The 18381-nt window shown below is 43.2% G+C and overlaps 1 non-coding gene across 1 annotated transcript; it reads left to right on the top strand.

Annotated features, from left to right (window-relative positions):
- The first annotated feature begins 16744 nt into the window (after window positions 1-16744).
- Trnat-ugu (transfer RNA threonine (anticodon UGU)) lies at window positions 16745-16819 on the top strand. The gene has a single exon. It is a non-coding gene; the product is annotated as a tRNA-Thr (tRNA).
- Window positions 16820-18381: the final 1562 nt, after the last annotated feature.

Here is an 18381-nt window from a genome sequence, read left to right as displayed (position 1 = left end):
AACGTGGAAAGTAAGCGTTTCCGGACTCATGTCCACATAACATATTTTCTTTCTTTGTGTGTGAGGAATGTTTCCTGCAAGTTTGGCCGTACCTTTTTGTAACACTCTGTATATTTCGGGACGGTGACGGGAGACATGTAGAGTTAAACTGTCTGCAACCACTGGGTACTACAATACTTGTAAGTTAAGTCGTATACATGTTTCATTTGTTTATAATACGTTGGTAATAATGAAGAACTAATCTACTTGATAAATATAGCTTTTTAGGGAACTTACATATAAGAAACTTATAATTTACCTTTGTACGAAAAAAATTTAACACAGAGCTGTCGGATGACAACAGTAGGTGCGAACGATCGCGGGTTATGCGCAATAAGTGGATCGCAACGTAACCGAGAAAGACACCTCCATACTCTAACACCATCTCCTCAATACTTCACTGTAGACACTACGAATTTTGGCACATAACGTTCTCCACTCATTCCCCGAACTCAATCGGACAGGGTGAGTGCTCAGTCCACATCAATAGTTTCCAGTCATCCACCATCCAGTGGCGTCGTTCGTTGGACCAACGGAAGCGTCGCGTAGCATTCGCTACTGAATAGAAATGTGTGGCAATCTCCTGCGAACTCCGCCCTACCGTATGTTGACCTGTAACCAGTAGCGATTTTTTCCCGGAGTGAAATATTTAGATGAGTTACTGAGTTGGCGAGTCATAGGACAGCGATAAGTACAGTCGTGCTCAGAAGTATCCGAACGACCTGAATTGCATTTCGCCTGATTCGCATGAAACCCACATAACGGTGACAGGAGACATGTAGAGTTAAACTGTCGTTTGACTATTGAAAATGTCTCCAACAAGTCACCCCTAGAAAACTCGGCTCTGTAACGCAGTAACTCAAAATGTAAAGTAATACCACGATACTACAAATATCAGGGAACACCTTATCACAGATATGACTGTCCTTAAGGCTTGTAAGCTCACATTTATTGTAATAAATGACATACCTGAAATGTTACCACTCTCATTATTACGTCAGATAGGTAATGCACCTAGTAAGTTGGTCGTATTCATGATTTCTTCTTCAAGGTAACATACTGTACTTGTTATTTAGCACAAAATGACATTAAAAATTTAAGTTATTCACGAGCAGCTAGTTGAGAATATGTATGAACTTCAAATGACACGACGAACCGTCTCGTTCTGCATATGGATTCAAACCCAGGTCATGCAGACTAATATTTCGTGACTGACGGAATCTAACAGTCATCCTGACTAGGCATACAGAGAGTGATATACCTCGATTTTATACCGTATCAGTTAGCAAATATCAACTTTAAATTACATAACGTAAACATTTTTAACGGACGCGAATACCTACCCAGCATCTATCGTCTCTGTTAACGAACTACGAGAGATGTTACATATTGCTTCTTCACAGGTAACTTACTTGAAATGCCGTGAGGTAAAACTTTGTGTTGGACATGATTCGAACCCAGAACCTAATCGGATTGTTTTCGAAGCACAATCAACTGTGACATATCGGATTTTCTCGGCAGTAGCTAGATGTTTTAACTGAAATTACAATAAGAAACATTAATTTTTTGCTTCCAAGGACTCCAACCCGGAACCTATCGCTGTTATATTCTAGAGAAAACAAACGTTAAATATGGGTTTGTTACATCAGCAGCGACATGTGAGCATGTTTGAACTAGAAATAATATGACGAATATTTCAGTGCTGACTGGGAATCGAACCCCACACATACCGTTGTTGACTACACACAAAGAGACGTCAGCTACCGAATTTTTCTCCACCAGCAGCTCGGAAAAACATCCTTGAACTTACAGTGATCTCTCAAATAGTCCTGTGTCTCACTGGGAGTCAAAACCGTCAAATATCGTTAGTGTTGACAACTAATGAAAATGCATTAAAAATCAAAATTATTATCCACCAACAGACAGGTGTTCTCATGCTAGAGCTTGATAATACATAACGAAAACTTTAGTGCCAGGCCAGCATTCTAACCCATTCACGCGTAGTATGGGGAGATGTTGAGAAATCTGCAGTTTTGAATAAACAACAAATTGTAGTCGAGCTGTATTGTCACGAAGGAATCAAATTCCGCGTTAAGGGCGGTCTGAGTTGCATTCCAAGTTCAGAACCAATTTTATCGACGTACAGAAGCTCAAATAAAAGATGGAATAAGGGTTCTGTGACCCTACATAACGTTTCTTGCGTCACTAGAAATAAATAACTAGTATAAGAAAGGTTACTGGTGATAGAGTTCCCACATTTCGCGACTCCTGACTTTATTGTGGTTCAACCTTACGTCTACTTGGTAGAGAAGGAATATCATGTTTAATGTGAATTTCAGACCACATTGCCATTATACCTTCTTCACCTGGCGTAGCCAGAAGAGATTAGAATGTGTCTCTCCCCATTAAAAGTCATCAGTAGAAGTTGGAATCGAACCCAGACCATCATCATAGGAACCTATCACAAATCCAACAGACCACCAACGCCTCTTCTGTACGACTCATTTTCTATCATAACACCGTTGTGGCACACTCTATAAGAATTCTGACACACAGGCTCCCTGTAGTGGTTTGCAGCATGTTCAGTACATTCATTTACTTGGTTGACCGAATCGCCATGAACTAGCTGCCTCGGCTACCCAGTGCATACATTTGACTCTGTTTTGTAATCACTGAAATAAAATGACGTAACTGCCACCTACACAGAACTTCCAACAGTGTAGGATGCAGAAATTTAAATAGGAAGTGTTCCTTTCCAGTTGAGCTACTTTATTGCGCTATCTGTTTGTTGAAAACGTCCTGCAGTGCAAAAGAAAAGCTGTAACTGTCTGTCTCTCAGAAGTCTAAATCCGGCCATATGGATTATATCACTGCACTGTGGAATGCGGAAGTTCTGAAGGAACGGTTGTCGACTTCTGGAGGCGTTCTAGCGAGATGAGAGCTAGTAGCGTCACAGTAAGTGTCGCGCACCAAAGATAAGACGTCGCGAGTTCTATTGCATTCGCTGCTACATTTTTTACGACGCAATTCTGCTGCCTGCTGAAGTTTCCAATTTAATGGAACTTTGAACATAATTCCCTTCACTGCTCAACCCAAAATAGCCGCATGTGGAAAAAGCGCTAACTTCTGCGACATTTTGTTCTTTTCAGGTTTAATAGACGGCCAGGCAGCAGATGCATCTCGAATCTTTTGTATTATGTATGGGGAGAGCACATCGTGCCAAAATAGCCAGAAAAGTGTTTTCTACATTATCTGTCGTCTGGTAGTGGCATTTTATTCTTCTTCAAACCTTGTTTGACAGCTTTAACTCAGAACAAGTTTTCTACATCATGCATGTAATCAATAAACTGCATGTGCATTGTCAGACCGTCATAGATAACATCAGGCAATTCGTATATATCGTTGATGATTAATTTCTCTCTCATGTGCCCGCATCTCGTGGTCGTGCGTTAGCGTTCTCGCTTCCCACGCCCGGGTTCCCGGGTTCGATTACCGGCGGGGTCAGGGATTTTCTCCGCCTCGTGATGGCTGGGTATTGTGTGCTGTCCTTAGGTTATTTAGGTTTAAGTAGATCTAAGTTCTAGGGGTCTGATGACCATAGATGTTAAGTCCCATAGTGCTCAGAGCCATTTGAACCATTTGAATCTCTCTCATGTTTAGTATTGTTTTAACAACATTAAACGAAACCTTACGAAAATTGTGCACTGCATTATAAGAAATGAAATAAAACTACCAACCTTACATAACCTTACGATGAAAGTTACCTGTGGTTTAGCATTGTAAGTTTTTCTCCATTGCACTATGAGCTGAAAGTATTTTCTTGCGATTTCCTTATCGATGTTTGATCTGACTGCTTGCAGCTCCTTCATAGAAGGGATAAAAACGTTACATTCAGTGAGAATGGAACCGCGAACCATAAAAGACGCTTTTTTACAGGTCAGTACGTCACCACAGAGCTAGCGAAGAGGTATGTGTTACACATGCATTTGTTATTTTGAGGCTTCATAAATGTTATAGTACTGCTGAGTTTTGACCTATCTCAGCAATGGATTTTGTTTTGCAATCACGGCCATCGTACAGTGCTACTGGGCACTTTAGATCAGCACACCGATTTTCGGGCACAGGCAGCAAATATATTAAAAGGTCACCCAGCATTTCGGGAGCTTGGACTTCATGTATTCTGCAAATTAGTATTTTTTGGCTGCCCTGTTGTCAGGACCAAAGATGGAGTTAAGTGTTCTTCCAATTTTGAAACTCTTGTAATTTTACGGCTGTTTCTGTGGCTCTTTCATTGGTTTGAATCTTAAAGGCTGCTTTTCTCCATGGATTAGTATTTTGATTGTTTAATACTGATAATTTATTTTGTGGAGGCTTCACATGGGGCCCAGTTAGTGTTTTCCGTAATTTCGAATTGTTATAAAATTGAAGCCATATATTGATCACTTGAGCTTTCAAATCTTTGCTTAAGTAATTTGTCGCTGCTATAATTTGAGTCCACTCACTGTTTTCTGGGACAGTACAGTAACAAGAAAAGTTTTCATTCTGTGAGAGTCCGAAATGGTTACTGTCGGTCCTTTTAAATTATGAGTGTGACGCAAAGGTGCTCGTTTTAATGGCGAATGAGGTTTCAAATTGTCCACTCAACACCGTTATCTGGCCCTGACTTAGGTGTCATTACCAGGCTCCAACAACTTATTAAGAAGCATGTCTCGATGTTTACAATATCTAGACGACCACCATAAAGCGCGATGACTTCAGCGAATTTATTACCTTTGCGTAGAAACATCGTTCCTCTTCGTATCAATGCGTTTTTGTTGCAGTTACTTTCTGTACCATACCATAGCGGTCTTTTCTATTTACCGTCCTAGTTTCTTCAATCTATGTTACTTGGCCGTGACAAATCAAGTGAAAGTTACTTTCCTATTTAAGAAACTTCCTGGCAGATTAAAACTGTGTGCCCGACCGAGACTCGAACTCGGGACCTTTGCCTTTCGCGGGCAAGTGCTCTACCAACTGAGCTACCGAAGCATGACTCACGCCCGGTACTCACAGCTTTACTTCTACCAGTACCTCGCCTCCTACCTTCCAAACTTTCCTATTTAAGTTTAGAACACCAGTGTATAATATTTAAATTACTACAAACAATTGTGCTGGGTAGAGAACCACATGTTTCGTTCAGTAGTTTCATATAAAATAGTGAAATGAATATAAATATTTCGACAGGTGGTAATACGTTTCGTAACAAGGCCGATAACTGTAATGTCTTTACGGTAGTTTCGTTCAGAGTAGTAGGAAAACGGGTAACAGACTGGCGCGGTCTTCACGGCAACAAAATTGAAGGTGTCAAATACACCACTCTGGCATTACCCACAGAGGATGGTGTAGCAAAAGGCTTTTCAAAACGCGAGAAACGTGAAATCAAGTTTCGCAATCTGCAGAGCGTAATTTTTTTGAGTCGCGTTGCAGTCGACGGCGAGGAGACCGCGACTGAAATCTTCCATTATAAAATATTCACTGAAGGCTCCGCAACTGTTTCCCAGAAACGGAACCCATTCCGCCTGAGACGCCGAAACGATTGTTAAAAGTAAAAGCTTATCCCGGCAGCGGGGAAGGCGGAGCGAACATCCCTGAGAGACTCTGAGGCACAGTGAAATGTTTATTCGTTGAAAGTCTCTTGTCTGAGAGCTCCAGATGCTTTGTTTCGGAGCACGAGGCGCCTTCTTTACAAACCTACCGCCGCTTGCGCTTCCCGGGAGAAAGACGATTCCCTGCGCGTCCTCTGAGCATCGCGTGCTCTACTCGAATAACGTGTCCCTCCAGGGCACGAAATTTAAAACATCTCCGGAAATACTGCTTTGCTAAAGGAATAGGTTCCACCCTGTTCCAGTACAATAATTTCCGAAGGAGACACAAATAGGATTTTTGTCGATAATATACACTTAATCCCCTGTTTACACTTCCGAGTAATCAACAGAAGATACAAAACAATAAAAGTTTCGCAATCTTCACACCAACAGGTGGTCTTGAGTTTACCAAAATATCTGACTTATTGGTGAGCTGCCTTTATACTGGTCGAAGCAGAATCGTGAATGTACACATTTTTAGCATCTGCGTAATCCACGTTAGTATAAATTTTGTGATACGTCAGTAAAGTTTTATGCTCAAAGTGAGAAATGAGGACGTAATTCAATAGGCAGATGTAGTTTACAGCGCATTTGGTGTAGATCTCACGTCAAATAATCTATTGTTAAAGAACATGCGGCAGCTTGAGACATTTAATGCCTGTAAGGAAGCGTCGGAGAGTTAAGAAATAGAGCGATTGCTCATAATTTATTACTTCTTTCCAGATTTTACTTATTTTCATTTCACCGTAATGTTGTTTAACCTCACAACTTCTTACCAGATGTAAATATCTTCACTACCGCTTTTTCAGCGGCATGTTTATACCGCTTGATGGATATCGCTCCAGATTTCTTGTTCTGTATAACTGGTGTTCCCAGATCTCTGGTGTACAACACAGTATACCTTCGTTTATCAGCTTTATGACCGAAGGGATAGTGTCGTGTAAACCAGAGATCTACAGACCACGGCTACTTCAAATTGGCTCCTGTGATGATTACACACGTTACCGGATTCCTCCGAAGTTACGTTGATCAGTGAGCCTGGAGGTGGTGTAATGGAGAACGGTAACTGGTTTTATAAACAAATCAAATGCAAAAGTAAATGAAATGCAGTAGTAAATGAAATGAAAAAGATGCAGTAGCAGGTGTTTTAATTTTCATCTCATATGGAACAACATAAATCCTTGGAACCATCTGTTAGAAGGATGGGCATATAAAGATTACTTGTGAGCTTCTGCCGTGGATAAACTGATATTTATTCTACATGGGAATCATCACTTACTACGTCATGCATCACAATGAAGGATAAAACAGGTACAAAGATATTTCACGTCAACAAATCAAGGTTACAGCAGTAAAAATCGAATGTGTGTCGATGTATTCATTTAATCTTGCTCACTACTACAGAAGATGATTTACGGTTGTTAATTTCATCTTCCATGAATCATTTTGTACGATAAATCGATAAATTGTAATGACGTGGAAAGAGTCATTTTGCATTCACATTGCAAATCATTCGCAAACATTTCTGTATGCTGAATATTTAAGTTTTTTTTTTTTTTTTTTTTTTTTTTTTTTTTTTTTTTTTTAATATACGGATGCGAGTTAGTCATTCCTGCCAAGCACCTCTTACACCGCGCAACAGAAATTCTTCTACAGAACAGAAAAAAAGTTGTCAATAAGAAAATTTCTCAGTTTATTTTCAAATTACAAATTTTACTTTGCTGTCTATCAGACATTTTATATCATTAGGTAATAAGATATCAAAATTTTTTATTGCAGCATTGGGCACCTCTTTTTGCGATAAAGACAACCTTAACGGTGAGTGATGAATGTCATTTTTACTCTGGTATTATACTTACGTACGGCATTGTTCCTTTTGAACTGTAGTGGATTTTTTATAACAAATGTCCTGAGTGAATGAATATGCTGTGAAGCAGTAGTCCGAATGGCCAACTCTTAAACATATGTCTACAAGATATTATTCTTAATACATGTTTTTGAGCGATGAAGACTTTCTTTCTTAAGGATGAGTTACTCAAGAACATTATTCCATACGACATTATTGAAGGAAAATTTGTAACATATGTCAGCTTCCTGATTTCTCTCAGCCAAAGATTTGCAATGATTCTGAGTGCAAATGTGGCTAAACAAGATTGTATTAGCAATTACTGAATGAGCTTTTTCCAATTTCAATTCTTGTCAATATGAGCACTATGGGCACCTCAGAATTTTGACGTTTCCCCCCTATTTATTATCTCACCACTTGTTACCCATATCACTGGTGTATCTCTAGATGTCTCTTTAAAACTGAGGATGAGACTTTACGAGGAAAACCATTAAGTGAAACTTTTAAGAACATTGTTTACCACTTCTTCTGTCTCTGTACGTGTGCTTGGACTGATTATAATAATAGTGTCAACTGCAAAAGAAGAAATACTGCTCCTTGTGTACTAGACGGAAGATTTTACATATACGAGGAACAATAGTAGACCTAAGACAACCTTGGGGAACCCGACACATGATTTGTTCCCAGACATAATTATGTATCCGGACTATTCTGGTGGAATTACTATTGCTTTCTGCCTTCTTTTGACTAGATATTATATTCACCTTCGGTTGGCTACACGGTCAACACCATTAAACTTCAGTTTATCTAGGAGAATACTGTGCTACATACAGTGAAATACCTTCATAAGAACGTAAAAATACCAACCGTTGGTATTTTAGTACTTAATGCTTTTAAAATTTTGTGAGTGAATTTATGTTATTATTATACGCTGTAGAAATAAAGGCTGACAAATCAAAAATAATGTCTTTTGTGACAAACATCCAGTATCAGGAATAATCTCCATAAATGTCAAAGCCGTGGTGTGACGGCGTTTCCACTTACGTCGCCACTATCATCCCTGGAGGGTCCACATTTGGCGCCGCTGGAGAGAGATCGGACCGAGAGTACTACAACATTTGCAGTGGTCTTCACCGGCAGCCGAGAGGCAGATATCAGTATGCCAGCTACGTGGCCCATTGCATCATTTCTGATTTGTGAAATGTCTCTGTCAACATGTGTGTTTAGTCCCTGGTGCTCATTCACTGCAATTTTACTTACTGTTCGATTTGTCATTTTTAGTTCAAATGACTCTGAGCAAAATGGGACTTAACATCTGAGGTCACCAGACACCTAGAACTTAGAACTGCTTAAACCTAACTAACCTAAGGACATCACACACATCCATGCCCGAGGCAGGATTCGGAGGCGGTTCCAGACTGGAGCGCCTAGAACCGCAGGGCCACAGCAGCCGGCGTCATTTTTAGTAAAACTGCGGGTATAACGTTTTTTGGGCATGTTGAGGGGTGTTTGTGGGGGCAGAGGAATTTCACTTAAATACAAAACCTTGGCAAGGCTTATGGTAAGAAAGCGTGAACTTTATTGGAAAGCAGGACATTCAACAATATGAAATACATGCATGAAACTGAAAGCTGTACAAAATGGGGCTGACTATGAAATGAAGAAGTCCTCCACAAGCTCGGTATGTAACCACTGTCGGAGCTCGGGCACCTATTACAAGGAAAATGATCACAACTTATCATCTGCTTGCTCAGCACAATAGCGCCAAAGACTGTCTTAAGCTGTCAAGTGAAGTATTTGACGGAAAACCTTAGGAAGTTTAGATCTGTCTTCTTGGGATATCATACTTTTGTTTTCATTTGTCAGCACTGTAATGTGGCAGTGAATTCAGATCGTGCTACATTTTCACCATCGAGCGAGGTTGCACATTGGTTAGGATATGATCCATCGCAACGCGAAGCTCCAATTCACACATACAATTCTGATTTATTCGTGTCCACAATTACTTATTGGAATTTGCCGGTAACACTCGCATATTAACTTTCTTGTTCCAACCTTTTCTAGGCCGACGTTGTGCTCCACCAGTGCAGACATTGTGGTGTCACCGGCAGACACCACACTTGCTAGGTGGTAGCCTTTAAATCGGCCGCGATCCGTTAGTATACGTCGGACCCGCGTGTCGCCACTATCAGTGATTGCAGACCGAGCGCCGCCACACGGCAGGTCTAGAGAGACTTCCTAGCACTCGCCCAGTTGTACAACCGACTTTGCTAGCGATGGTTCACTGACAAAATACGCTCTCATTTGCCGAGACGATAGTTTAGCTTATTTATATTGATATTGTGAATCATTTACCGTCAAGAGCGACGTTCATCATTAATGGATTAAAGTTATGTATTCCATCAGCTACGTCCGTTTTTTCTAAATTCTAATTTTCTTGTCATGTTCCAGACCTAACGCCAGCCTGCGTGAGCTAAAACGCGTGCATTTCGGCCTCCTTCAGTAAAACGGTGTTGGCTCTCTTGTCAACCACAACACACATCAAATATGTTAGCTGAAGTTAAGCTCTTGCGCTCACTTTCTTTACAAATACATCGTTTATTTGTATAGAGCAGTGAAAAGAAGACTTGCCTGTAAGGTCAGAATGAGAAAGGGACTTAGAATAAAACAAAATTTTGCATATACGACTGGCCGGAAAAGCACCACTGTGAATCTGCTGTCATAAAATGACTGACGATGGGAGATGAGAGCCCCGAAGATACTCCTGTAAAAAACATGGCAGTAGCAATGAGAAAGGCAGAAATTATGAGGATTCTCTAAACAAAAGTGATTTGATAAAAAAGATTTTTTTTTTAAATCTGGATCATTACAACTTAAATTATCACATGAACAGTATCTTACAGCAGTGACGTTCCCGTAGTCAAGATTATCATTTTAATAAGTTAATAACGTTGGTTGAGCTTTAGATTACCGGGAGTCGGTTCAACAGTCACGTTGCGCACAGTACATTCGCGTCTAACGTAACCATCCATGGCTAGGATTTTACAGTTTGTCTACGTTTTTCTGTTCCACTGAAACCATTGTGTTCTCGTAATGTAGTTAGAAACTACACTCTTAACAGTAACAGATTCTAGCTGGAGGAAGGTAGATTAAATCCAGTTACTTACCTGCGCTCGTCGAAGATTTGCTGTCGTTTTATGGCTATCGCTCCACGGTTGAGCATTACCAACACATGGTTCTCTAGAAAATATTACTCTATTCGATGAATCCTAACCAACTCTGCCCCTATTTCACGTTATTTCCTCCACTAGGACGGGCATGTTACTTCTCTGGTTCTACTAAGAACTACAAGAGCAGATCATTTTGTTGGATACTTTCAGTGGTATGACCACTTGTCTGCATGTGTTAAATTGAGTTCGTTCTGTCGAGCTTTTGCTGTCAGCTCACGTTTCCACAAGGGCCAAATAGTACTGTAATAAGATTTGGTGGCCACTTCAACAGAGTTTTAATGTTGGAGAGGACAAATATTTATTACAGTCAGCAGGTTCCTGAGGCTTGTTTCAACGCATATTTTTGTTGCCTTTTTATCACATAGTAGAACAGTTTTTAATGTTCTTCTCCATTACAATCCTTTAAATTGTTTTCTTTCACAATGTTTAGTTCAGATAAATACCTTCTTTTCAATTCCTGTAATACATAAGACGTTGTACTACATTACAACAGGCTATGATTTATGTTATTATTCAGAGACAGGATGTCTTGATACTTCTGTATTCCTGTTGCTGTAATCTTTTACTGAATCAAAGAACATTTTCAACCTTACATGGATTCACACTCCGTATGTACACTCCTGGAAATGGAAAAAAGAACACATTGACACCGGTGTGTCAGACCCACCATACTTGCTCCGGACACTGCGAGAGGGCTGTACAAGCAATGATCACACGCACGGCACAGCGGACACACCAGGAACCGCGGTGTTGGCCGTCGAATGGCGCTAGCTGCGCAGCATTTGTGCACCGCCGCCGTCAGTGTCAGCCAGTTTGCCGTGGCATACGGAGCTCCATCGCAGTCTTTAACACTGGTAGCATGCCGCGACAGCGTGGACGTGAAACCGTATGTGCACTTGACGGACTTTGAGCGAGGGCGTATAGTGGGCATGCGGGAGGCCGGGTGGACGTACCGCCGATTTGCTCAACACGTGGGGCGTGAGGTCTCCACAGTACATCGATGTTGTCGCCAGTGGTCTGCGGAAGGTGCACGTGCCCGTCGACCTGGGACCGGACCGCAGCGACGCACGGATGCACGCCAAGATCGTAGGATCCTACGCAGTGCCGTAGGGGACCGCACCGCCACTTCTCAGCAAATTAGGGACACTGTTGCTCCTGGGGTATCGGCGAGGACCATTCGCAACCGTCTCCATGAAGCTGGGCTACGGTCCCGCACACCGTTAGGCCGTCTTCCGCTCACGCCCCAACATCGTGCAGCCCGCCTCCAGTGGTGTCGCGACAGGCGTGAATGGAGGGACGAATGGAGACGTGTCGTCTTCAGCGATGAGAGTCGCTTCTGCCTTGGTGCCAATGATGGTCGTATGCGTGTTTGGCGCCGTGCAGGTGAGCGCCACAATCAGGACTGCATACGACCGAGGCACACAGGGCCAACACCCGGCATCATGGTGTGGGGAGCGATCTCCTACACTGGCCGTACACCACTGGTGATCGTCGAGGGGACACTGAATAGTGCACGGTACATCCAAACCGTCATCGAACCCATCGTTCTACCATTCCTAGACCGGCAAGGGAACTTGCTGTTCCAACAGGACAATGCACGTCCGCATGTATCCCGTGCCACCCAACGTGCTCTAGAAGGTGTAAGTCAACTACCCTGGCCAGCAAGATCTCCGGATCTGTCCCCCATTGAGCATGTTTGGGACTGGATGAAGCGTCGTCTCACGCGGTCTGCACGTCCAGCACGAACGCTGGTCCAACTGAGGCGCCAGGTGGAAATGGCATGGCAAGCCGTTCCACAGGACTACATCCAGCATCTCTACGATCGTCTCCATGGGAGAATAGCAGCCTGCATTGCTGCGAAAGGTGGATATACACTGTACTAGTGCCGACATTGTGCATGCTCTGTTGCCTGTGTCTATGTGCCTGTGGTTCGGTCAGTGTGATCATGTGATGAATCTGACCCCGGGAATGTGTCAATAAAGTTTCCCCTTCCTGGGACAATGAATTCACGGTGTTCTTATTTCAATTTCCAGGAGTGTATTTCAACTTGATCTCTTTAACGATTACGTAGCACTGTACCTATGACGGTTATAACGTATCAATTATAAAATTGGTGTTACCGCCAAGCGTGCACGACTGTAATTGTGCCACGTCACGGCGCGTATATGGACTTTGTTCGACATTTAGTTGGGTCATAGATTCTTTAACGAAAATTTATGTTTGGCACGTTGATGCACACTGTGTAAGTGCTATTGCTTTAAATTGGCCTTTCTCATTTCCTCCGATTTCTTTTAATTCTGTATTCGTCTTTTTTGTACCTTAAGTTTTATCCTCTGAAGATGACTGTAATAAACGAAACCTGCCCAGAATAAAAATACTATTGCACATCTGATGGCACGAATTTCCTTCTTTTTTTTCAAATCTCAGGAGTGTTCTCAGTAAGGCGCCCAGTATTCATTATCAGCTGTAGGACTAGTAGAAATGTATTCCGCATAGGGTCTTCGGATGGACGTTGAGGGCTCACTGACATGATCCTGGGCCCGTATGCGGACACCTGACGTGTGATTTCCCAGGAGACGTGGCGCGGTCCCTTCAGCTGCAGGATAGCCAGTCTGCGATCCGTCGCGGTGCAAGGGCCTTGGAGGTAAACACAGCACACGAATCACCATCTCTGTCTGTACATATGATGCGGCTGCCTCATTGATTTGCAGAACAGATATCCAGCCTAAAAATGCGATTCGCATGTCTAACTTCCCTCTGAAGATCTGTTAGCAAATGTCGTACACACCATGCTCTACCTGGGGATATGGCGGATTTTCGAGTAGTTATTAATAAAATTGGCTGAAAGTAATGATTTCATCTGAAGAGACAAATCTGAAGAGACAAACATTGGTTAACTTTAAATTCCCGTTCATGGCCGATTGAGGCAGACGCGAATGTTCTACAGCGCCAACTGTGAAAATCTTTACTGTGAAATAAGTTACCAGAATGCGAAAGCTGCCGCAGTCTCACTAATTTATTAAGGTAGGAAGCTGTACTGCAGAAATGTAACTGCAGTAAAATAGTACTCTTCGATGCAACGTCGTTATTAGGGCGTGCTGAAATTTAATGCCTCCGATTTTTTAATGTGAATATTCTTAAAGCTTTTAAATGAAACAGACGTTATTAACATTCTACGTCTTGATTCCTCCAGTCTACATATTTGCAGCCCTCCGCCTTTAGAGGACTACGCATTGTAACGTGTAACAAGGTGGTGTGACGTAACAATGCTGGCGCATGAAGGACAGCGTGCTGTAATCGAGTCTGCCGTCCGCTGTGGCCGAGCAGATCTAGGCGCTTCAGGCCGGAACCGCACTGCTGCTACGGTCGCAGGTTCGAATCCTGCTTCTGGCATGGATGTGTGTGATGTCCTTAGGTTAGTAAAGTTTAAGTAGTTCTAAGTCTCTGCATGACAATGCCAGACAACACGCGAACTATGCGACATCTGCAGTAGCCCAACCGCTTCGGTTCATTGTCAACGACCATCCTCCATACATTCCCTCCCTGTTTGTTCTCATCCGATTTTCACCTGTTTCCACAACCTAAGGTACATCATCGGGGCCTTTGATAGTAATGAAGCGTTGCAAGCAGAGCTAAAAGTTAAAAAACAAAACAGGCATTGGGCCGGCCGGCATGGTCAGTCAGTGTACAGGAAAGTGAATCACACTGATCGATATTTGAACGCCAGTTGTTTCCACTAACCTGTACACAGGAAAGCGCTCCTGAACACGTTAATACACAGCGCCGAAGTTATTTCTGACGACGTCCACTTACAGTCTGGATTTCAGCACATTAGGCACGTTTTCAGGGAGAATGGATACAGCAAAAGAGACATTGCAAATGCTTTCAGATGTCACCCAAGAAGGACGCCTTGTGAATCGGCAGGAGAAGCCAAGCCTTCGCCTTTCCTGTCATACTGTAGGGCAACGAGCAGTAACCTAGGAAATGTACTGCAGAGACATGAATTGAGACCAGTATTCCGGCGCCCCCCGAGATACGAGATATGTTGCGCCCTATTAAGGACGACATGGCTCCTTGTGTGCCAAGTATGCTGTGAGTGTTGCAGCAGGCCATACAATGCGCACAGCTACAGAGCGTTGTACCGAATACAAGACACATATGAAGCAAAGGAGATCGACAAGTCGGCCATACCTGAGCATTGCCACGAAAACGGACACAAAACACAGCATCAGAACACGAGAGCCTTGGATCATGCGTCGACATACTGGGACTCCGTTATAAAAAAGGCGTCCGAGATTAGAATAAGCAGCAACAATTTCAACAGAGAGGAGGGTTTCACACTGAGTAGGGCGTGGGGGGCTTCGGATGTCGAAAGGAAGCATGGCCGGATGCTTGACGCTTGTAGGAAGGCTGGAGTGGCAGTTTCAAACGTGGCGCCTGGCCCTCGCGCCACCTGACGTCATTCGGTCCCGTGGAGGACCGCAGCTGCTATGAGCAGCCCATCTTATCTTCCGCGCCATCTCTGATTGGTCCCAGCGGCCTTAATCGTCGGTATATAAGCGGGAAATAGTGCCAGCCCCGGCAGTCAGTAGTTTTACTCCTGACGGCGATGGCGGAGCTAGCCGTCGAGATCTCGAGAATTTTACTCGATACGGTGCGGATTAAAAACCGAGAGGATTTTATGTAGTCATTCTGCCGAGAAAGACTCTGAGAACAAACTGGTCTCATGTTGGGAGAAATGTGCTAGCCGCTAGGATGACTGTATCGAGAAAAAACTAAGTAGACTTGGAAAATTAAGATATGGAATGTTAACCACGTTTCTTTTATTTAAAAAGCTTTACGAGGTTTCATGCAATGAATTCGTAGGCGTTTTTAGCACAAACGTATAATAATGATCTCTAAATGCCTCATTTTTTAAATTTTTGCATAGCAGCAATGTGAAACAAGAGAGTGGTGAAAACGAAAACTCTAAGATATACACTGAACAGCCATAACCTTCCTAATTACCCGACCGTCCACCTTTGGCACGGATAACAGGGTGACGCATCGTGACCTGAAAGCAATGAGGCCGTTGTAGATCGCTGGAGAAAGTTGCACTACGTCTCCACACAAAAGGCACCAAATTCCCTTAAATTCCGCGGAAGGAGACGAGGAGCACTGACGCGCCATCCCTGATGTATTCGATCAGGTTCAGAAGAGGTGAGTTGGGGCGAGGGAGAGGGAGGGGGGGGGGGCGGCTCAGCACTCTCCTGACCTTGTTGAAAATTGTCACTGGCGTCGGGCAACACGATCTGTTTGAGGAGGTGTGCTTGGTCTGTAACTACTCCTTGGCCATCGACGTGCCTTGCACGAGCAGCACTGGACCCATGGATGCCCACGTCAATGTTCCACAGAGCATAATACAGCCGCCATCAGATTGTCTCCGTCCCGCAGTACAGGTGACAAGGAGCTGCTCTCCTGGAAATCGATGGAATCGCGCAGTCCCTTCGGCTTCATGAAGAAGGTATCGGGATTCATCACACCACAGCGCGAACCTCCGGTTCCGATGGTCATGAGCCCATTTCAGGAGTAGTTGCCGATATCGTGATGCGAACGCCATAAGGGTTATACATGACGGTAGTACCTGTTCCCGAAAGGTTACCGTGGATGACCATGCAGCTTTGCTAGAAATGAAATGATAATTAAATAGACACCCTAGCTGCAAACAGCCGTTGATGTACTTCATTGGGGACATGTTGAAAATGTGTGCCCCGACCGGGACTCGAACCCAGGATCTCCCGCTTACATGGCAGACGCTCTATCCATCTGAGCCACCGCGGGCACAGAGGATAGTGCGTCTGCCGGGACTTATCCCTTGCACGCTCCCTGTGAGGTCCACATTCCCAACATGTCCACACCACTATTCTATTAGGCGCACTACGAATGTAGTGGTGTGACATGTTGGGAATGTGGACCTCACGGGGAGCGTGCAAGGGATAAGTCCCTGCAGACGCACTAACCTCTGTGCCCGCGGTGGCTCAGATGGATAGAGCGTCTGCCATGTAAGCAGGAGATCCCGGGTTCGAGTCCCGGTCGGGGCACACATTTTCAACATGTCCCCCAATGAAGTACATCAACGCCTGTATGCAGCTAGGGTGTCTATTTAATTATCATTTCAGCCATAAGGGTTTATACGATAGTAGCACGGTGGTCATAATGATCTGGCTCATCAGTGTAGGTCTTACGTGTGAAATAGTGAAAAAAGGCAATTATGTCCAGCAACCTAAAAACACGTGTCAACTACTAGTAGAAGATACAAGAAATAAGATCACGCTGAAATAAAATGCTACTCATGAAAGAAGAACTAATTAATTAATTAATTAATTAACTTGCTCTTTGACCTTTTGTCTTTGACACATATAAGACAGGAACTGAAATTAAGTTCGCTTTTGATTCTTTTTCATAGATGCATACATTCTAAATTGTTTTTCCTGTCAAAGGTAAAAAATCCGACAAAAAATTTAATTGTAGACGAATATATTTTCTTTGTGGCTGCTGTAAGGTGAGAACACCTTAGGTAAAGGACGAGTTAACGGTCGGAGGTATCCGCTTCTCCATTTCTCGGAGAACGCCAGGCAACGTTGGAGAAAACTACTACAGCTCATGATGAAGACTGTCTCTTTCTTGCCCACTAAACTACTCACCGTCACCGTAAGATTTTCAGGAAAACACTTTCAAAATGAGAAACAGTGGCAGTGTGGTATCTTCTGACTAACAAACTGCCAGCTTAGAGAACGTCTTGAACACATAAGTTGACTGCGATATATTGCACGTCGTTCGGACCGTGATGGTAGCAGATTCGCCCAATATTTTTAATTCGCAAAGAAATCACTATGCACTGTCCTGCAAAACACACTAACAGTTTTTATGAAGATCCGGGGATCCAACATCGAATAAAAGTTCGTAAACGATATTCATCTTTTTCACAAATTAAATTTCTTAATCTTGATAATCGTGATTACATGTTGACCTTGTAAGGTGTCAGGCAAATCCAACACCTTCCATGAAAACCTTGACATGATAACCAAATTCAGTAGTATGTCACATAGCTCCGAATAAATCGTGACATTAAATTGACCAAAGTAATACGAGTAACGAGTGAGCAAATGGAATTCCACAGACTAACACAAGAATGCCTAAATGCATGTCATACCTTCACACCGTAAGACAGACGCAGTTCCGAGGGGAGAAACGAGAACAGAAGCCGAGAGCAGAACCATGCTAAGCTGGAAGGCCCTACGATGAGGGGCGGACACCCACGACGCCAGCTAACCGCTAGGACCACCCCCCAGCCCATGTTGAAAGCTAGAGCCCTCCAGAAGAACAGTATAGATCTTACGAAAACTCTAAAAGGACCACACCAGCTGCAAGTTTTAGCATGAGACTTTTTCGCGTCTCTGTTACATTGTAAACTTGAAAAACATTGCCCCACCACGAAAAGTATAACGTTTCTCATTGGATAGACAGAATTTTTGTAGGCGGAGCTTAAGGTTAACATTGAGACCCTGATTGGTCAGATGAAAACACAGCCAGATAGTTTTTTTAAACCAACTTCGGTAAATTGTAGTAAGGAGAAGTTAGGAGAGGGTTGCTTCCGAGACAG

The sequence above is a fragment of the Schistocerca nitens genome, chromosome 8 (genome assembly GCF_023898315.1).
Source record: "Schistocerca nitens isolate TAMUIC-IGC-003100 chromosome 8, iqSchNite1.1, whole genome shotgun sequence".
Classification (NCBI taxonomy): domain Eukaryota; kingdom Metazoa; phylum Arthropoda; class Insecta; order Orthoptera; family Acrididae; genus Schistocerca; species Schistocerca nitens.
This window is presented reverse-complemented; position numbering and strand designations above follow the sequence as displayed.